Consider the following 22,076-nt stretch of genomic DNA (forward strand, 5'->3'; position numbering starts at 1 on the left):
TTGGTACTACTTTTTGCGTTCAGTGCATAAAATAAAACAGTTCAATGCCTGTTGCCTGTAGGCATTAAAAAAAACTTCATATATCAGGTATATGGCAGCAAACTGCAAGTGTGCCAAAAAAAACACCTTTCTTTTGCTTAAAATGTGGCTTTCTGTTCATACTACTGTAAAGGAAAGAAGGTTTTCATGTATATTTTGCACTTTACATAGAGGTTTTATTGTGTTTGGAGTGTATAGTTAATAGGGCGTAATGCTGCGACTTGAGCATGTTAGATGCACACAGGCATGCTTCCCCTGCTGTCCCAGTTGCATTCCAGAGGTGTTGGCATCATTTCCAGAGGTGTCATTGTGGACTTGGTGACCTCCAAGTGGTGAAATTTTGGTTTTAAAGAAACAAGCATTTTTCTCCCATAGACTTTAATGGGGTTTTATATTTGATCGAATAGTCGAGTATCGCGGTCTACTCTAATCGAATTTCGAAATTTCGAATATTTCTCTACTCTCTTATTTCTAGTTAAGATTTGCTGTAAAATGACACAAATTTCCATGGTGGGTATGTAGGGTTTAAGAACAAGAATGGCCTGCGTGACTAGGCAGTAATGCCACGTTTATTGAGCCATTTGATATATACTTAGCACAATTTTTTGTGACAGCTGAACTATTTATAATATGGCACTATTGATATATGTCTTCTAACAATCCCTGTGTATAGCGGGTAGTTAAGTACATCATCAGTGTATGTATCACCATATAACTTCTAGAGCTGTTGCTGCCCTTAATTATTGGGTCCAAGCAACCAATATTGGATCATTCATAGGTGTAGGGGTCATAGAGTTTAAAGGAAAACAAAAGTTAATCATTTTGTAAAACACACTAATGATTTGTAAAAATATGAGCCTAAGATACAAAAAACCATAACATATGGAAATAATCTAGGACTTGTACAACAGGTTGTCTGCAATACTGAGGCGTAGTCGTCATGTTTTCTATGCTGATAATCCAGTCATCACACGGCATTACCACACCTTGGGCTCATAGTGAAGGTAGTAATTGTTTACCTAGAGAAATGCAGTGAAGTCTTCCTATGGCTGCATAAAATGATTCATTAGAATGAGTTATATCTTACATTTCTTCATTAGCCTCTTCCTTCTACAAATACCAGAGGATCCATGAAAATACAGAAAAACTAACTATAAAGCATAATGTAGGATTGGTCAGCTGGGTCTATGGGTGGAATGTAGCATTCTTTCTTTATGTATTAACATGATTTTTCACTGTTATGCATGTCTTATGTCACATGTACCTGTGAGAGACTTCCACAGGAAACATTGCCCAGATAACAGCTGCTGGGTGCTCCACCTAGCCCTGTAAGCACTCCTGAGCCAATGGCTCATGTCCCACCCTGTGGCCGGGCCGAACATTCCTGTGTATAGGCAGGATGGGAGAGATCCAGGGGCGTAGCTAGGGGTTCAGCCTAGGGGGGGCAAGTCAGTCTCAGTGGGCCCCCAACCGATTATGTTACCCATAGAGAACCTCAGTAGATGTAGTATTTCCTACTACATTACTCATAGTGAACAAGGACTGAGAACAGTGGAAAAGACTTTCTACATTTCACATATATTACAATGTAAAAATTAAAGGGGTTATCCAGCTGTGCAAAAACATAGCTGCCTTTTTCCCAGAAACAGCTCTCTCCCCCAAAGCTTGGATGTGGTAGTGCAGATCAGTTCCACCAAAAGAGAATGGAACCACAACATGGAGGAAGCTATGGCGCTGTTTCTGTTTTCTAATTAGCCATCTATCCATTCTTCTATCTCTTTATCTCATATCTATCTGTCTAAAATCTATTTGGCAGCATGAGGACTAAACCATTGCTAATGGTCAATGACTAAATTAGCAACACCTGAAGGGTATACCCGCAGTACCAATAGAGTAAATGTATAGTACAAATGCTGGGTAATAGCAATAAATAGCCCCATGCAGTTCAAGGCGACTATACTAAATAAACTATATACAAAAAAGCCAGACTACTGCAACATAACTAAATGGAATAATTATTTGACTAATTTATAGAAACAATACATGTGTCAGCAACTTACTTGCCAGTGTTCCAGCGGCGTCCTTGCTCTCTGCTCCAACTGACGGCACTGGGACACAGCGCCGCCTCAGAGACTGGAGCCAAGTGACGTCATGGACACCCGACGGCGTCCCTGGCAACCGAGGGAGCCGCGGGTCTCGTGTCACTCGTAGCCGACCGGCCTGACACTCGGCCTGCGGGGCCTCAGCTGCAATGTCGCTGGATTCAGGAGGCCGGTCCAATCAGCTTTTGGTCAGGGCTCCTGATCCAGTATAAAGTATGGTTCAAGCCAGTATCTCATCGCTGGCTATTAGGTTAACTCCTGGTCCCAGCTTCCCCGTGTCTATTCCTGTGATTCCCTTCCTAATTCCCTCTGACTGCTCGACTTGTTTTCTGACCTCCCGCCTCACCTTAGACTATCCGATTGTTTGCTGATTTTGTACTACATTCCCTGTTTGGTTCTGACTTGGCTTGGCTTGTTCATATTCTATATTGTGTTTGTCTGTCTGTCTGTTTTGTGTTCCACATATACAGCATAGGGAACGCCTTCGTGGTTTCCCGGGCCGACTAGCGCCGACTGAGGCAAGTAGGTAGGGAAAGTGGGTGGGTTGAGATCTAGGACCCACTGTCTTGTCTTGTCCATACCTTCATATCCTGACAACATGACAATACATTAAAAATGTAGGAGAAATGAGCCCCGATAATCATGGTGTACAGGATATAAGAGAGCAGCTAATTTATGCACTAAAACAGTATATATTATACATATAGTTAATAATATAGATTCTAAATGTATTTATACTCACTCAGTGTGAAACCTGGGCCTGTTTTCTTCTCCCCCTGTGCTTCTCTCCACCATACTTCTCCCCCCTACTTATCTTCTGTGCTTTTCTCCACCATACTTCTCCCCCCTGCTTCTCTCCCCCATGCCTCTCTCCACCATACCTCTCCCCCCTGCTTCTCTCCTGTGCTTCTCTCCACCATACTTCTCCCCCTGCTTCTCTCCTGTGCTTCTCTACACCATACTTCTCCCCCCTGCTTCTCTCCCCCATGCCTCTCTCCACCATGCCTCTCTCCACCATACCTCTCCCCCCTGCTTCTCTCCTGTGCTTCTCTCCACCATACTTCTCCCCCCTGCTTCTCTCCTGTGCTTCTCTCCCCCATGCTTCTATCCTGTGCTTCTTTCCACCATACTTCTCCCCCTGTTTCTCTCCTGTGCTTCTCTCCACCATGCTTCTCTCCTGTGCTTCTTTCCCCCATGCTTCTCTCCACCATACTTCTCTCCCCTGCTTCTCTCCTGTGCTTCTCTCCTGTGCTTCTCTCCCCCATGCTTCTCTCTTGTGCTTCTCTCCACCATACTTCTCTCCCCCCTGCTTCTCTCCACCAAACTTCTCTCCCCCTGCTTCTCTCCGATGTTTCTCTCCCCCATCCCCAGGTTTCTATCCCCCCCCCCTTTCTCCTCACCTCCTCCGAGATGGTCGCCGCTGCTGTTCGCCTCACCTACTGGCCGCCCATAGGGCCCGGACGTGCTCCTCCAATCAGCGGAGATCGGGAGCGTGGTGCGCTGCGGCGGGCCATGGCGCACACGTTGATTGGATGCGTGCATCACGGCCCGCCACAGCGCACCACGCAACCGCCCACATTATAATCCGCCACTGATCGCTGTGCATTGCCGGGGAACAAAACACAGGGGCACCATAGTTTGGGGAACTTTCCACGCGGCACACCCGACCATGTGTCGCGGGACACTGATATAGTAGATAGGCCTATGTGCCCCAATATAGTAATTATTTCCCCCTGTTTCCATGTAGTAGTAGTTAGGGCCCTCTGTGCCCTCATATAGAAGATAGACTCCCCTCTGTACATCTATCTAGTATTTAGACCTCTCTGTGCAGGCAATCCCCCCCCCCCCCCAAAAAAAAAAAAAGGTATTATCCTCCACGTAGGCAGCCCTTCCAGCAACATGTCATGTAGGTTATCCCCCTGATATGTATTCCCCATGAAGCCACCCCTTTCCCCAGCAGTAATCTCCCTAGTAATCCTCCTGGTGGTTAGACACCACCCCCACCACCACTGTGAGTAGACTGTACCTCCAAATTAGGCACCCCTTTTTCAGTTATCCAGCACATCCCGTACCCCAACCCCCATATATAACATCCTTCCCAAGAGTTAGCCCCACCCACCCACATAGGCCTCCTCCTCTATAACTAAGGAAAAAAAGCCATACTTACTTGTTGTGCGGTTGCAGTACTGTAGTCTTCTGATGTCAACTCATGTCCTGCAGCTCTAAAGGAGGAAACGGCCTCTTGTGGCAACAAAAGTGATTGGCAGGGTGGAGAGCCAATGCTCTTCTCGCCTTTTCAATCACCCTGCTGCATTAGGCTGCGTTCATACTACGTATATTTCAGTCAGTATTGCAACCAAAACCAGGAGTGGATTAAAAACACAGAAAGGATCTGTCCACACAATGTTGAAATTGAGTGGATGGCCACCATGTAATGGCAAAAATTTGCTGTTATTTTAAAACAACGGCTGTTATATTGAAATAATGGCAGTTATTTACTGTTATATGGCGGCCATCCACTTAATTTTAACATTGTGTGAACAGATCCTTTCTGTGTTTTTAATCCACTCCTGGTTTTGGTTGCAATATGAGGACCACAATACTGACTGAAATATACGTAGTGTGAACCCAGCATCAAACTGTATGTTCTCCTTGCATACAAGAGCATACAGCTAAAAGGCCAGACACATCGGGGGAGATTTAACAAACATGGTGTAAAGTGAAACTGGCTCAGTTACCCCTAGAAACCAGTCAGATTTCACCTTACATTCCTCACAGACTCTTTGGAAAATGAAAGGTGGAATCTGATTGGTTGCTAGGGGCAACTGAGCCAGTTTCACCTTACACCATGTTTGATAAATCTCTCTCAACGTTCGTAGCCGTGTGGGCCCCCCAGGAGCACTGGTTGCTGGCCAGGGGCCACCTACAGCCAATAGACATTTGTTAAGTCTGTCTGCATAAGCAATAGCTTAATAGCTTTTGCAGATAGCATTATATAGCAAAATCTTCAGTAAGCCCCCTGCCGCACCCTCTGCCCCCACCAAATTACGCTACTGGAGAGATCACTGACAGTTATTCAGGGTGTATGGCCACCTTTAAAGGGACAGTGACCAACTCTCTTTTAAGGTCTAAGACTATGTTCACACTACGTAAAAGTACGGCCGTTGTTGCCGAAGGCAACAACGGCCATACTTTTGGCACGGTGGAACAATGCCTGTTTCTTTATGGGATCACGGCCGGAGCGTATACACATCGTATACGCTCCGGACGGGATCCCATACGGGGCCGCAAATAACTGACATGTCAGTTTTCTGCGGCCGGAATTCAGTGAATTCCGGCCGCAGAAAGACCTGTCAGTTCACACAGTGAAGCGAGCGGCTCCGGCCGCTCGCTTCACTGTGCGCTATGGGAAGCTTCAGAGCTCTGCGGCCGGACGGATCATCCGGCCGGTACTTAAGCCCTTAGTGACCGCCGCACGCATATTCACGGCGGCCACTAATGGGCTTTATTCCGATGCGTACGCCTTTTAACGGCGGGCGCATCGGAATAAATTACCGCCCGGCGGCGGCTGCAGGACGGGTGATCAGCGGTCAGTGTGACCGCTGACACCCTCCTGTAACTGCCCGGAGCGAGCAGTTTAACCCGTTAAATGCCGCTGTCAAACCATGACAGCAGCATCTAACGGGTCCCGATGGATCCCGGTCGGTGCCGTGGGTCACTTACGCGATCGCGATGTCCCGCGGCGCCGTCCGGTCCTCCGATGTCTCCATGGTGATCCCGGGGTCCTAATGAAGGTCCCTGGGGTCTCCATGGAGATGCCTCATGCTGACCCATTGCAGTCAGTGGCGTAGCTACCGCGGTCGCGGCGGTCGCCGCCGCGACCGAGGCCCGCCACAAGGGGGGCCCGCGGGGCCCTCCCGATCAATCACTCTTGTGACTGCAAGCATTGTTTTGCTTGCGGTCACAAGAGTCTGGCTCCGTCTTCCCCCGGCTGCTGCGCGGCTGCCGGGGGTGTCGCGTCTTACCCCCGGCAGCACGCGCATCCCAGAGCTCCCTACGCGCCTTGGGCCCTGACTTCCGGTTTCGGTGCGCAGGGGGCTCTGGGATGCGAGCGCTGCCTGGGATAAGACGCGACACCCCCCGGCAGCCGCGCAGCAGCCGGGGACAGACCAGGAGGAGTGAGGATCAACGTGAGAGCGCGTTGTCAGGTGAGTTAAGTTTTGTTTTGTTTTTTATCAGCCTGCACGGGGGTGGGGGGAAAGAGGGGGGCATCTATGAGGGTGGGGGGAAAGAGGGGGCATCTATGAGGATGGGGGGAAAGAGGGGGCCATCTATGAGGGTGGGGGGAAAGAGGGGGCATCTATAAGGGAGGGTGGGGGGAAGGAGCGGGGCATCTATGAGGGTGGGGGGAAAGAGGGGGCCATCTATGAGGGTGGGGGGAAAGAGGGGGCCATCTTTTAGGGTGGGGGGAAAGAGGGGGCATCTATGAGGGTGGGGGGAAAGAGGGGGCATCTATAAGGGAGGGTGGGGGGAAGGGGACCATCTATAAGGGAGGGTGGGGGGAGAGGGGACCATCTATAAGGGAGGATGGGGGGAGAGGGGACCATCCATAAGGGAGGGGGTAGAGGGGGCCATCTATAAGGCAGGGGGTAGAGGGGGCCATCTATAAGGGAGGGGGTAGAGGGGGCCATCTATTTGGGGGGAGGCAACATAGGGGGAGAGGGAATACACAGAGGGGGGCATATATTATTAGGGGGTCACATAGAGTCAGGGCTACCCACTAAATGAGGGTGTAAAGGGGCCAATACAGATGTGCAGTGTGTATAGAGATGAGGATGGTGTCGGTGTGAGGAGACTAATATGTCTGTCTGGCAGATTCTGTGGATTCGTGGCTCGGAGAAGTTCTCATAACGGCCCAGGGCGGATGGAGAAGATGAAAAGGAAAGAACTCCGACCAGAGAAGACATCCCCTGTGAGTCACCTGATATAACTGCCCTGTAATGTATATGGTGTATAGAACCTGTGTAGAGCTGGGGCCACCTCTATATGACTGGATGAGGTGATTTAGTATACTGGATTTGGTCAGTAACAATATGGTGGTGATGGTAGTGGTTGTGGTGTGGCAGTAATGTTTCCTTCCTATATACTGGTATTACTGGTAATATTGGTCTCAGTATACAGGATTTGGCCGGTAACAGTATGGCGGTAATAGGTAATATCTGTCTTGGTGTGTGTGTGTGTGTGTGTGTATATATATATATATATATATATATATATATATATATATATATATATCACACCAATAGCATCACTTGGTCGTAAAAGGAGGGGGGGGAGCCCAAGTTGGCCTCTCGCACCAGGGCCCAGGAGACATTAGCTACGCCCCTGATTGCAGTACATCAGGTACTGCAATGTATTGTATCAGTGATTGAAGTATTTTACACTAGTGTACAGTAATGTACACTAGTGTAAAAGTAAAAAAAAAGTGAAAAAAGTGTGCACCAAACACAACACAGCCCCCCCCCAATAATAAAGATGCATTACATTCCCCATACACAATAAAAGTTGACATAAAAGTGATCAAAAACACAAATCATATACATATTTGGTATCACTACGTCCGTAACAACCCAATCTATAAAACTATATCAATAATTATATCGCACGACACACGGTGTAAAAAAAATAATAAAAAAACCAGTACCAGAATAGCAGTATTTTATCAATCTGCTTTAGAAAATACGTTATAAAAGAGATCAAAAAGTCATATACATATAAAACTTGGTATCAATAGAAACTACAGATCTTCCCGCAAAAAATTAGCCCAAAACCAGCTCTGTCGCGCAAAAGATAAGAACGCTATGGATCTTGCAATGTGGCGACAGTTTTTGTGGGTTTTTGCTAGGAAGATAGTTTCTATTGCACCAAAGTGATAATAGTTAAAAAAACCTACACAAATGTGGTATCGCGTAACCGTAGTGACCCAGAGAATACATGTATTATGTTATTAGTGACCGCCGATACGGATTTTTACGGCGATCACTAATGGGCTCTATTCTGCTGCCATCAGCTCTTTATGGCGATGGCGCAGAATAGTGCAGCGGCGCCGGTAATGCCCGCAGCCCCCTCCTCTCAGCTATCGGAGGTAGCTGAGGGGTTGGGGTAGAATGTGGGGTCAGTCCCGGCCAGTCCCCTCACCGGTGATCGCCGTTATTACCAGTATAACGGCGGCCACGGGTAACGGGCATTGCCAGCGCAGCTGAACGCTTTCATCTCTTCCCACAGTGAATTCACAGTGAGAGGAGATGAAAAGATGTCCCCCCCTGTCCCCAGAATTAACCCTAGTGACCTGGTCACTGACCCTCCCTTCCCTGGGCGGCCATCTGATCCAAGATGGCCGCCGCCATCACTGTGAACAGACTCTGTTCACAGTGATGGATTCCTAAAAATGATCAAAGCTCCATTCTCTCCACCACCGAAGGTGGCAGAGAGCATGGGGCAATGATCGGGGACCACCCGGTGTGGTCCCAGTACAAGCGATCAGCGGTATATACTATATACCGCTGATCGCTTGTACCAAATGGTGCAGGCACTTTTTTACCCCTGTCACCAAAGTCAAAAGCCACCCCGGATTAGCTGTAACCACTCCAGATTACCCGTAACCACCCCAGATTACCTGTAACCACCCCAGATTGCCCGTCTCCTCCCCAGATTGCCTGTAACCACCCAGATTGCCTGTAACCCCCCCAGATTGCCCGTAATCCCCCCCCCCAGATTGCCCGTAACCCCCCCAGACAGCCCGTAACCATCGCAGACAGCCTGTAACCACCACAGATTGCCCGTAACCATCGCAGACAGCCCGTCGCCACCCCAGATTGCCCGTCGCCACCTCAAATTGCCGGTCGCCACCCCAGATCACCAGTGAACACCACCAGATTGCCCGTCACCACGCCAGATAGCCAGTGAACACCACCAGATTGCTCGTCACCACCCCAGATAGCCAGTGAACACTCCCAGATAGCCAGTAAACACCCCCATGATAGCCAGTAAACACCCCCAGATTGCCCGTAACCACCCCAGATAGCCAGTAAACACCCCCAGATTGCCAGTACCCCCCATATAGCCAGTAAACACCCCCAGATTGCCCGTATCCACCCCAGATTGCCCGTAACCTACCCAGATTGGCACAGACTGCTCGTAACCACCCCAGATTGCCCATAACCACACCAGATTCCCTTTCGCAACCTCAGATAGCCAGTAAACACCCCGAGATTGTCCATTACCACCCCAGATAGCCAGTAAACACCCACATATTGCCTGTAACTAAAATTACACTCCTTCCCTTCTGAGCCCTGCTGTGTGCCCATACAATGGTTTATGCCCACGTATGGGGTACCTTTTTACTCAGGAGAACCTGCGTTACATATATTTGCAGTGTCCCAGAACATGCAGACTACTACTCCTATTATGGCCATTTCTCTTGCTGTGTCTCTTGCTGTTTTCCCCTAGTATTCTCTGGTAATGTGCATCCTCATGTGTATTCTCATGTATTCCTGTGTATTATTGCATTGTACAGTGGTATGCAAGGCTGTTGATCACGTGACCTGTAACCCTGGTTCCTCCAATGGTCGATTAGCTCTGGCCAGGAGCAACCATGTGACCTCCCACTTCCTCCTAACAAGTGAGTCTTCCCCCTGCTTCCAAGCAAGGAGGATGTGTGTCGTCCCTCTCCTGCCTCAGAGGAGTTGGGCTTCTTCTCTGCAGCTCCCACTTCACCACTAGAAGTGTGGATCAGGTGCTCTGCTATATTCAAGTCTTCGGCTGTATCTGCCTGCTCAAGTGTCCGGAGTCTTCTCTCTCATCTGGGTGTCATTCCGTTATCTCTCATCATCGCTACAAGGATTCACAGCAAGTATTATTCTCAAGTTAATCCACCCAGCAACGCTATTTCTCTCATACTCCTACTTCCATCATCCGGCACGTATTCTCACAGCCTATGCAGCACCACTCCTGCTTTATTTGCCAAAGCCTGCTATATACCCGGTTGCATCCGGAGAGACTGTTGCTACTAGTTACCTCATCTATAATAAAACCGCTGTTACTGAACCCCGGCATTGGTGTCCACTAACTGGTGCCCTGACTAAGTGCAGCGAAGAATCGCATGCCCATCATCACCCGCAGATTCCACAGACCGGCCCTACGGCTGTGCTGCCCTCAGGCCTATACCGTGACAAGTATAACCCCTGCAGCTGCCCCGGTCATTGCCCGCTCATAACACCAGCACTGCGGAAGTGGCCCCCAGGGGCCAGGGCATCGCATTTTTGGCGTCACGAACAGGATCACGTACACCCCGCGGTGTTCATATTTGCTACCCCTCATGATCCTCAGAGACTCTGCTATTGCCGCGCTGCGGCCTGCTAAGGGGTCAAGTCAGCTGGTGACGCACTGTCTTCGCGCGTGCGCGCGCTCAAGCTCCGCCCCGGCCCTGCAGTACCCAAGCCTCTGTTGCAGGAGGGAAGAAGATTGTGCCCGGACCGCCGGAAGTGTTGGTGCTGACTTCCGCCATATCCCTCTCCGGTCCCGGACACCCTGCCTATCGGTGCCTGCTGTTCCCGCAAGCTCTCCTCTGCTTTCTTCCAGGCGCCTTACACCGGAACCCCTCATCATGTCCACCGGCCATCACAGTGACTCTGACGGGTCCGGAAGTCCGCCGATGGCCCGGGCGTCACCCGCGGCTCCCGTTGCTATGGCTACCGCAGCGGTTCCGTTCTTCATTGGGCCTAACAATCTCTCCAGCTATAAAGGGGAACCCCACACGTTGGCTGCTTTCAAGGAAAAAATTTCCTGCACCCTTGAACTTGTCTCACTCTCTCCCACTCAGCAGGTGCAGTTGCTGCTAGGACAACTTGAGGGTCCCGCTGCAGAGGAGGTGCGGTCATGGCCAGCTACGGAGAAAGCTAATGTACAACAGATCCTGGCCTGGCTGAGTAAAGAATTTGAGGTACAGTCACCCACGGAGGTCCGCCTTAAGTTTTATGACCGACGACAAAGGCCAGGTGAGACCCTCAGAGACTATGCACTAGCACTCCAATCTGCCTACCGGGCCCTGAGACAGGTTGATACCATAGACCCCTCAGCTGTGGAGAGTATGATCACTGACAGCTTCATAGAGGGGGTGGACTCTAGACTCATCCAGAGCCAACTGCGTATGCTAGCTGCCCAAAACCCTACAATGCCTTTCCTGGACTTCAAGACTCTGGCTCTGAGGGTGGTTGGCATTGACAATCCCTGTGCCGGCTGTACTCCAGGTTCATATTCCCCGGACCCGGTGGGACCTATACCCTCACCTCCAGTGCCCACTATGGTTCCGCCGGATTTCCGCTATACAAGCTGCCCAACAGTCTATCCCGGCTAGCTCACCAGAGATCCCTGCTCTCCTTACGCAAGTGGTTGACTCCCTCTGCCAAGCCCTAAGGGGGCTACAAGGGGCCTATCCAACACCTCCACCAACATAGGACCCCTGCCCTGAGTATTCAGTTCCCGATCGCCCTCCTCCACAGAGACTTAGATCCCCTGAGCGCCCCTATTGCCGCCACTGTAGGCGACATGGACACTACCGCTCTCAGTGCTATCAGTTAAACGGGCTACCCCTGGGTCCGAGGGCCAACACCCAGGAGGTCGAGATCCAGGCCCGCAGGAAGCACAGTGGTTCTCAAGGTTCCTCTCACAATGCCAGCATGTGACTCTCTTGGTGGACGGAGTCCCCCTGGAGGCCCTGGTAGATACAGGTTCCCAGGTTACCACTATCCCGAGGCATGTGTTTGAAGAACATTGGGATCTGAGAACCCTAGGTCCAGTTGAGAAATACCGTCTGAAACTTATTGCTAGTAATGGTCGTCCTATTGTGCAACTAGGTTACTGGGAACCCACTGTCTGCATAGGGAAGCGAGAGCTAGCACGTCAGGGTATCATTGTTACTGAGGCTCAGGGAGATAGTGGGACCGTGGTATTAGGCATGAATATTATCCGTCATGTATTCACTGAAGTGTTGGATGCCTTGAATGCCTCTATGTCTTGTGCTTCTCCTCAGTACAGGCAAGCCGTCCAGAAGACCATAAAAGTGCTCACCGCTCAGCGGAAGTTTGCCAATCCTCGAGGAGAAATCTGCCGTGTCCGCACTAGAGATGCTCGTCCGATCACCATCCCAGCTAACAGTGAGTTCCTCATCTGGTGCAGGGTCCATCCGGGCCTCAACAATGCTGACTATGTGGCCCTTCTGGATGCTATTGAAATTGAGGGGCAACCTCTTGTCAGGGCCGCTAGAAGCCTGGTGACCGTCTCCAATGGTCAGGTCCCTGTCCGTCTGGTAAACCTTGGAGACTCCCCAGCTGACCTACCCAAGTTCACCACCGTGGCCATGCTATACCAACTCGATCCTGAGGACATCGTCTGTGAGGAGACCATCAGAGATCCATCCGTGGCACTCAAAGGGACACAAACAGGGCTCTCGCCCCTTGGTGGGACGAGCTCCATATTGGCGATGCCAATACCCCACTTGAATACCTCCACGGCATCCTCAAGGTGGCCAAAAGGTATCACGAGGCCTTCAGCAAGCACTCCCTCGATTTCGGGAAGACCAATCTGGTCCAGCATCGGATCAACACTGGGGACCATTTGCCTATCAAAGAGAAACATCGGCCAATCCCTCCTGCCAGCTATCAGCAGGTCAAGAAACTGCTCAAGGAGATGAAAGACTCTAACGTTATCCAAGAAAGTCAGAGTCCGTGGGCTGCCCCTATTGTCCTTGGGAAAAAGAAAGACGGTAACATCCGGTTCTGCGTGGATTATAGGAAGATAAACACAATCACCCACAAGGATGCCTATCCTTTGCCCCGGATCGAAGAGTCTATTGCTGCTTTGGGGTCAGCCGCCTACTTCTCCACCTTGGACCTCACCAGTGGGTACTGGCAGGTGCCCATGGCACCCGAAGACCGTGAGAAGACGGCCTTAACCACCCCCATGGGGCTCTTTGAATTCACCAGCATGCCCTTCGGTCTGTGCAACGCCCCCGCTACCTTCCAGCGGTTGATGGAAAGGTGTCTCGGCCATCTCAACTTTCAGAGTGTCCTGCTCTACCTAGATGATGTGATTGTCTATTCACGTACCTACGAAGATCACGTCCATCATCTGGCTGAAGTGTTCCAGGTCCTAATCGATCACGGCCTGAAAATCAAGCCTTTCAAGTGCCACCTTCTCAAACCCCAAGTGAACTATCTGGGGCATGTTGTGAGTGCTGAGGGGATACAACCCGATCCAGAGAAGATCTCGGCTGTGGAACACTGGGATACCCCTAAGACCGTCAAGGAGGTGAGAAGCTTTCTGGGATTTGCCGGCTATTACCGCCGCTTCATTCCCCACTTTGCCCAAGTGGCCGAGCCCCTCAATGAGTTACTCCGGGGTTGCCCTCGAGAAAGCTACAACCGACGACTCCCCGTCGAGTGGTCCGAACGGCAGGAGGTTGCCTTTCAAACCCTGAAACGCCTGTTGACCACGCCTCCTATCCTGGCCTACCCGGACTATAACCTTCCTTTCCGGCTCTACACGGACGCCAGCTTCCAAGGCCTGGGAGCTGTGCTGTCCCAGGTTCAAGATGGCCAAGAGAGAGTTGTAGCTTATGCCAGCCGGAGTCTTCGGGGCGCTGAAAAGAACGACAACAATTATAGCTCCTTCAAGTTGGAGTTACTAGCCCTAGTGTGGGCCGTCACCGAAAAGTTCAAGGACTACCTGGCTGCCACCCCTGTTACCATCTATACGGATAACAACCCGTTGGCGCATCTCAACACTGCTCGGCTGGGCGCCCTGGAACAGCGGTGGGCTTCTCGACTGGCCAATTTCCAGTTTGAAATTAAGTACCACAGTGGCAAGGCTAACGTCAATGCAGACCTCCTGTCCCGACTACCCAAGGGCGAAGAGGCCCCAGAGGACAGCGATTGGGAAGATGTAGAAATGCCTCCCTTCTATCAAAGGTTCGCTACCCAGAGTGCTATTGATGCAGCTAGGCCTGAAACGCCTTCGCCTCCACCTAGGGCCTCGCAAGACTTGGCCAGGTGGCAGACCATCCAGGAAGAGTCCCGTGTCCTGGGGGAGATCTATGACTACCTCTCTACTGGTCGGGTCCCCATGCAGATAAAGAGGCCCTATCCTGATGTCGAGCTAAGGCGACTCTGGAGGCAAAGAAAGAGGCTCTTCCTACAGAAGGGACTGATCCTGCGGAACTCTCTTGACCCAGTCTCTGGGGAGAGGTGCCACCAGATCCTCATTCTCCGACGAGACGCTAAGATGGTGCTAGATGCCTACCATGACCAGTCCGGTCATTTCGGGGTACACAAGACGGAGGCCACTATCCAACAGCGGTTCTACTGGATCGGGATGAGGGCTGACATCGAGAACTGGTGTGCTGAGTGCCCTGCCTGTAATATCTCCAAAGCTGGGGGAAGAGAAGTCAGGGCCCCTTTGCATCCAATCACCTCCCACCGGCCGAATCAGCTAGTCGCCCTGGACCATGTGAAGCTGGCCCCTACGAGATGCGGGTATACCTACGCCCTCACCATGGTCGACCATTACTCCAAGTGGGTAGTCGTGGTACCTGTCAGGGACTTGACCGCCAAGACCACCGCCCTTACTTTTTACAAGGAGTATGTAAAGCACTATGGGTGCCCAGAGTCTCTGCTGACGGACCGGGGTCCGGCCTTCGAGTCGCAACTTTTCCAGGAGCTGTGTGCCTACCATGAATGTAAGAAGCTCCGTACCACGGCCTATCACCCTCAAGGGAATGGTCTGTGTGAAAAAGTTAACCAGGTCTTTATCAACATGCTCCGAACGGCTTCAGTGACGAAGAGAGTAGAGTGGCCCCACTTGTTGGATGAACTAGTGGAGATCTATAACAATACCACTCATTGTTCCACTGGCTACTCCCCGTTCTACCTGATGTTTGGCCGCCAAGGCCAACTTCCTCAGGACCGTGCTCTTGGAGTCCAAGCTCCTGACACCTTCAACCCCCTACCTGAAACTGACTGGGTTCGGGAGCATCAGAGGAGAATCCAGGATGCCCGGGAAATTGTTGACCGGAGGATGGGGGAAGCTCAGCAGCACCAAGAGGATGCCTACAACCAAAGGGCGAATGCCACACCACTACAAGTGGGAGATAAAGTTTGGCTAAAGAAATATCATCGCTCTCACAAACTTGAAAGCCTTTGGGAGCCTGAGCCCTATGTCATCTCTTCTATCCCTTACCCAGAGACTGATGTGTATGAAGTCAAAAAGCCAGGGCTAACCCCACAGACAGTGCACCGGAATAGGATAAAACGTTGCACTAAGGAGGACCTACAGGGCCTTACAGCACCGTGTCCGGTACCTGCATCCACGCCTCCGGCTCCCCCAGCAGCTCCAGCTAAACCTCTCTCTCTGGAAGAAATGTTCCAAGTTGAACCGTTCCTCATGGCCATAGGCTATCCAGCGGTCCCTGTACACATTCCAGTGGCCCCTCCACTTCCAATTGTGCCTCCAACAACTCCATCTCTACAACCAGATGCTGGGGGTGATCTTCGACCTGTACCTGCACCAATCACTGTTGAAGAGGATCCTCCGCTGAGACGGTCTGAGCGCTCTACCAGAGGAATTCCTCCACTCCGCTACAGAGACCAGAGCCCTTAAACTGTTTTGTTGTCTAACTGTTTTGTTCCAGTTCCTGCAACGTTCAAGGTGCGTGCCTGGTCCTCCTGACCAAGTTCCCTGTACTAACCAGCCATGAGCTGATGGACACTTACAATAACAAAAGGTTCTCTAGTGCCTGTCCCAGAGCCTTTTACATGGACGATGTTCCAATTGCCTAAAAGAGACTCTACCTAACAGAGACACTTAATCCATTCCTTCCTAATGCACTTTCCTGTGATTGTGTGTTCCACACAGGGTATTGTTGCACTTATTTCATTATTGCACTTTTTCTACTATTGCATTCCAGTGTTATCGAAGTCTTTATATTCCCTCCTCTGAGTAAGCACAAGGTTACATAGATTGCCTCAGAGTAGAGCGCCTCTTTTGTAAAACAGTATATTTTCCAGTATCAAAGTCAGATAGCTCCTCCTCTGAGTAAGAGAAGTCAGTTTACATATACCTCAGAGAAAGTCCAGTTTATGTAGGAGTGTATTTTCTCATCCAGTCTCATTATTGTGTATTATTATCATATCTATAGCTGGAAAGATTTAGTTGAGCCAGTTCGTATGCAGATTTTTCTCAAATTTTCATTCAGATTTTTCTCAGGTTTCATTCAGATTCATGTGAGCCAGTTCTCCTCAAGACCTCGCAGTATTTGTTGTCTGTTGTGTTTCCCTTCCTTTTTGTTTCCAGTATTTGTTCGCCTCTGTCTTGTCCCAACACAGTAGTTATCACACATAGTCATACCTAACCTTCACACTTGTCCATACATATCGCACCTTGGATGCCTTTTCGTGTGTTTGGCCTGTGGAGTGCTTGTGTGTGTGATTGAGTGGTATGAAAGGGAGCTCCCCATGTATGTTTGCTTTTATTATTTTGTTCTTTTCTCTTCCAGGTATCCAAGACACTACTCAGACACGCCAAGGTAGTACACAGGTCTTCACAGTTCTCTCCTCCAGTAGGGTAACACATTTAACAGAAAACCTACTGTCTAACTGGCTGGAATATGGAGGGTCACCCGCCAGCAGTTAAGTTGTCCTGGCTTACACGTCAGATGGTTCACGCACTAGCTACCTGGTCACCAGAGTACGTTAGGCACCCCTAGGTGAAGTCCTGCCACTAGGGTTTCTCATTCTCTCTCTCTTCTCACCTGTGCCTTGGGCGTGGGAAACACACACCTCATCACACTCACTCTCATCATTCATTCCTGTTGTTTGATTGTCCAGTCTATTCATGTTTGCTGCCTTCTAGATTCGCCAAGGTCGGCTCAAACTTGCTAGGGAGGTATGCAGTGTCCCAGAACATGCAGACTACTACTCCTATTATGGCCATTTCTCTTGCTGTGTCAATGCCTGTTCTGGTAAGGGTTTGCACTGCAACTGCTGCTGGTTTTCCCCTAGTATTCTCTGGTAATGTGCATCCTCATGTGTATTCTCATGTATTCCTGTGTATTATTGCATTGTACAGTGGTATGCAAGGCTGTTGATCACATGACCTGTAACCCTGGTTCCTCCAATGGCCGATTAGCTCTGGCCAGGAGCAACCATGTGACCTCCCACTTCCTCCTAACAAGTGAGTCTTCCCCCTGCTTCCAAGCAAGGAGGATGTGTGTCGTCCCTCTCCTGCCTCAGAGGAGTTGGGCTTCTTCTCTGCAGCTCCCACTTCACCACTAGAAGTGTGGATCAGGTGCTCTGCTATATTCAAGTCTTCGGCTGTATCTGCCTGCTCAAGTGTCCGGAGTCTTCTCTCTCATCTGGGTGTCATTCCGTTATCTCTCATCATCGCTACAAGGATTCACAGCAAGTATTATTCTCAAGTTAATCCACCCAGCAACGCTATTTCTCTCATACTCCTACTCCCATCATCCGGCACGTATTCTCACAGCCTATGCAGCACCACTCCTGCTTTATTTGCCAAAGCCTGCTATATACCCGGTTGCATCCGGAGAGACTGTTGCTACTAGTTACCTCATCTATAATAAAACCGCTGTTACTGAACCCCGGCATTGGTGTCCACTAACTGGTGCCCTGACTAAGTGCAGCGAAGAATCGCATGCCCATCATCACCCGCAGATTCCACAGACCGGCCCTACGGCTGTGCTGCCCTCAGGCCTATACCGTGACAAGTATAACCCCTGCAGCTGCCCCGGTCATTGCCCGCTCATAACACCAGCACTGCGGAAGTGGCCCCCAGGGGCCAGGGCATCGCATTTTCTCCCCTGTACCTCGTGAAATTGAGAAATTTCAAACTAAACAAACATGTTAATGGAAAAATTCAATTTTTTCATTTTTACGGTTTAGTTTTGAATACTTTCCTCCAATACCTGTGGGGTCAAAATGTTCACCACACCCCAAGATGTATTCCTTGAGGGGTGTACTTTCCAAAATGGGGTGAGTTTTGGGGGGGTTCTATTCTGCTGACACTACAGGGGGGCTGCAAACGCACCTGGCGCTCAGAAACTTCTTCAGCAAAATCATGCACTGAAAATGCTAATTGGCGCTCCCTTCCTTCTGAGCCCGGCTGTGTGCCTATACAGTGGTTTATGCCTACATATGGGGTACCGTTCTACTCAGGAGAACCTGCGTTACATATATTGGGGTGAATTTTTTCCCCTGCTCCTCGTGAAATTTCAAACTAAACAAACATGTTATTGGAAAAATTCAATTTTTTCATTTTTACGGTTTAGTTTTGAATATTTTCCTCCAATACCTGTGGGGTCAAAATGGTCACCACACCCCAAGATGAATTCTTTGAGGGGTGTACTTTCCTAAATGGGGTGACTTTGGGGGGGGGGGGGGGTTATTCTGCTGACACTACAGGGGCTCTGCAAACGCACCTGGCGCTCAGAAACTTCTTCAGAAAAATCATGCACTTAAAATGCTAATTGGCGCCCCTTCCATTCTGAGCCCGGCTGTGTGCCTATACAGTGGTTTATGCCCACGTATGGGGTACCGTTCTACTCAGGAGAACCTGCGTTACATATATTGGGGTGAGTTTCTCCCCTGTTCCTCGTGAAATTGAGAAATTTCAAACTAAACAAACATATTATTGGAAAAATTCTATTTTTTCATTTTTACCGTCTTCTTTTGAATACTTTCCTCTAATACCTATGGGGTCAAAATGGTCACCACACCCCAAGATGTATTATTTGAGGGGTGTAATTTCCAAAATGGGGTGACTTTTGCGGGGGTTCTATTCTGCTGACACTACAGGGGGGCTGCAAACGCACCTGGCGCTCAGAAAATTCTTCAGCAAAATCTGAACTGGAAATGCTAATTGTCGCTCCTTCCCTTCTGAGCCCCTCTGTGTGCCCATACAGTGGTTTACGCCCACATATGGGGTACCATTGTACTCAGGAGAACCTGCGTTACAAAATTTGGGGTGCATTTTCTCTCATGTTGCTTATGAAAATGAGATACTATAATCTTAACAAATATATTATTGGAAAATTTCTATTTTCCATTTTTTTTGGCCTAATTGTGAATACTTTCCTCCAGCCCCTGTAGGGTTAAAATGCTCATTATACCCCTAGATTAATTCTTTAAGGTGTCTAGTTTCCAAAATGGGGTCACTTATAAGGGTTTACAATATACAAGCCTCCTAAATCAACTTAAAAAAAGAACAGGTGCCTAAAAAAAATCAGTTTTGGAAATTTCATGAAAATTTGATAATTTGCTGATACATTTCGAAGCCCCATAACACCCTATAAAAAGTGAAATATGTTTACGAAATGAAGCCAGAATAAAGAGGACATATTCATAATGTGACTTACTAACTAATTTTTGTCATGTGACTTTCTTTTTTTAGAAGGAAAGAATTTCAAAGTTTGTAAAGTGCAAATTTTTCAAATTTTTCATGATATTTTGATGTTTTTCACAAAAAAGACAGTGATCAAATTTTGCCACTAACATAAAGTACCATATGTTACGAAAAAATAATCTCAGAATCGCTAGCATACGTTAAAGCATCACTGAGCTATAAGCGCATAAAGTGAGACAGGTCAGATTTTGAAAAATGAGCCTGGTCATTAAGGCCCAAATAGGCTTGGTCCCTAAGGGGTTAAAGTGTCACTGTCGTTAAAATTTTCTTTGCAGAAATCAATAGTCCAGGCGATTTTAAGAAACTTTGTAATTGGGTTTATTAGCCAAATATGCCATTATCTGCATGTAAAAAGCCCTTTCCCAGGTCTCCCCTCCTCTCCTTTCTGCTGTCCACTCCTCAGAATCAGGAAATCTCGACTGTTTTTTCATCTCTTTCATCAGTCGGATCCTGTCTGGTCTATGAAGAGGGGAGGGGGGAGGGGGAGGGGGAAGGAGCGAGATTAGGGGCAGCAGAGAGCTGAGAACAAAGGATTGCTCAGCGGGGGAGCTATTCAGAGCCCTAATTAGTGGTCAGAGAGGTCCTTGGTGACTGTCAGAGGAGAGAGAGGTGAATGTAAATTAACTCTTTGTTGTCCTGTTTTTGCTGCCTTTACTTTCTCTCTCCATAGGAAAACCATGAAGACAGGGGGGAGAGCTTCCAACTGCTTTTTCATGATAAAAATGCATTTTTCGGCTAATAAACCCAATTACAAAGTTTCTTAAAATCGCCTGAACTATTGATTTCTGCAATAAAAATTTTAACGACAGTGACACTTTAACCGTATGCGTACGTCATATGTCCTCACTTGCACTTCAAAGTGCAAGCTTTGAAGTGCCGCGATCCCGGGTGCCGCGAGTAGCCCGGGACCGCTGCTATTAGCGGGCACGGTCTGATCGCTGTCAGCAAAGTTGACAGCTGCCTCCGATTACCGGAGGCAACGTTTCCCTGGGGTCTAGTGGGGGAGATCGCTCCTCCGGGACCTTGTCCCGGAGGAGCGATCTCCGTTACTGATGCCGGCCGGGGACGCGTCCAAGATGGCGCCGTCCTCGGCTCGGCACTCGTTCGTTTTCGGCTGCAGCAGCCGAAAGCAAACGAGTGCCGATCTCATGGATCTCTGCAGCATATCTATGCTGCAGAGATCTCAATGAGAGATCACAGTGTATATACTAGAAGTCCCCCAGGGGGGCTTCTAGTATATGTGTAAAAAAAAAAAAAAAAAGTGTTGTTAATAGTAAAAAGCCCCCTCCCCTAATAAAAGTCTGAATCACCCCCCTTTTCCCAGGTTTTAAATAAAAGTAAACAAATAAATAAATAAATAAACATGTTTGCTATCGCCGCGTGCGTAATCGCCCGAACTATTAATTAATCACATTCCTGATCTCGTACGGTAAACGGCGTCAGTGCAAAAAAATCCCAAAGTGCAAAATTGCGCATTTTTGGTCGCATCAAATCCAGAAAAAATGTAATATAAAGCGATCAAAAAGTCGTATATGCGCAATCAAGGTACCGATAGAAAGATCACATCATGGCGCAAAAAATGACACCTCGCACAGCCCCATAGACCAAAGGATAAAAGCGCTATAAGCCTGGGAATGGAGTGATTTTAAGGCACGTATATTGGTTAACAACGGTTTGAATTTTTTACAGGCCATCAGATACAATATAAGTTATACATGTTATATATCGTTTTAATCGTAACGACTTGAGGAACATGCATAACAAGTCAGTTTTACCACAGGGCGAATGGCGTAAAAACACATTTCCCCCAAATAAAAGAAATGCGTTTTTTTTTTTTCAATTTCACACTTTGAATTTTTTTCTGGTTTCGCAGTGTACTTTATGCAAAAATTCAGCCTGTAATTGCAAAGTACAATTAGTGAAGCAAAAAATAAGGGGTCATGTGGGTTTCTAGGTGGAAAAATGCAAGTGCTATGACCTTTTAAACACAAGGAGGAAAAACCGAAAACGTAAAAACGAAAATGGGCCATGTCCTTAAAGGGTTAAGTACAGGCCGCGATGATCCGGGCACAGACCGGCCGTTCCGTGACCCGGCAGGGGTCACGGACCGGCCGGTCTGATACGTAGTGTGAACATAGCCTTAAGCTGTATTTTTGTGCCATAAAATAACACTGTATGATTGCTGTATTTTTGCACAGAAACTGTTCAGCAAGGTTTATATAGTTTTTCAACAGAATCCTAGTGTCAGAAGTCATTCATCTGCATCTTGTGTTAAAGAAAAGGCTATTGATAGTAAAGTGTGACCTGCACTGGGGTCATTGGGAAAGGATAAAAGCAGAGGGTCGCACAAATGATCCAGTGATTGTTCTCGTGCCCTGAAATGGGCCATATAAATAAACGCTG

General features: G+C 48.8%; 1 long non-coding RNA gene across 2 annotated transcripts in view; it reads right to left on the reverse strand.

Moving 5' to 3' along the window:
* The window catches only part of LOC138788427 (uncharacterized), a 49,092-nt gene extending 44,651 nt beyond the window's left edge, over nucleotides 1-4,441 (reverse strand). For both annotated transcript variants that reach the window (XR_011362604.1, XR_011362603.1), the window contains exon 1: nucleotides 4,309-4,441. This is a non-coding gene — a long non-coding RNA (uncharacterized lncRNA). The remainder of the gene's footprint in view (nucleotides 1-4,308) is intronic.
* Between the last annotated feature and the right edge of the window lie 17,635 nt (nucleotides 4,442-22,076).

This window comes from Dendropsophus ebraccatus, chromosome 4, assembly GCF_027789765.1.
Source record: "Dendropsophus ebraccatus isolate aDenEbr1 chromosome 4, aDenEbr1.pat, whole genome shotgun sequence".
Classification (NCBI taxonomy): Eukaryota; Metazoa; Chordata; class Amphibia; order Anura; family Hylidae; genus Dendropsophus; species Dendropsophus ebraccatus.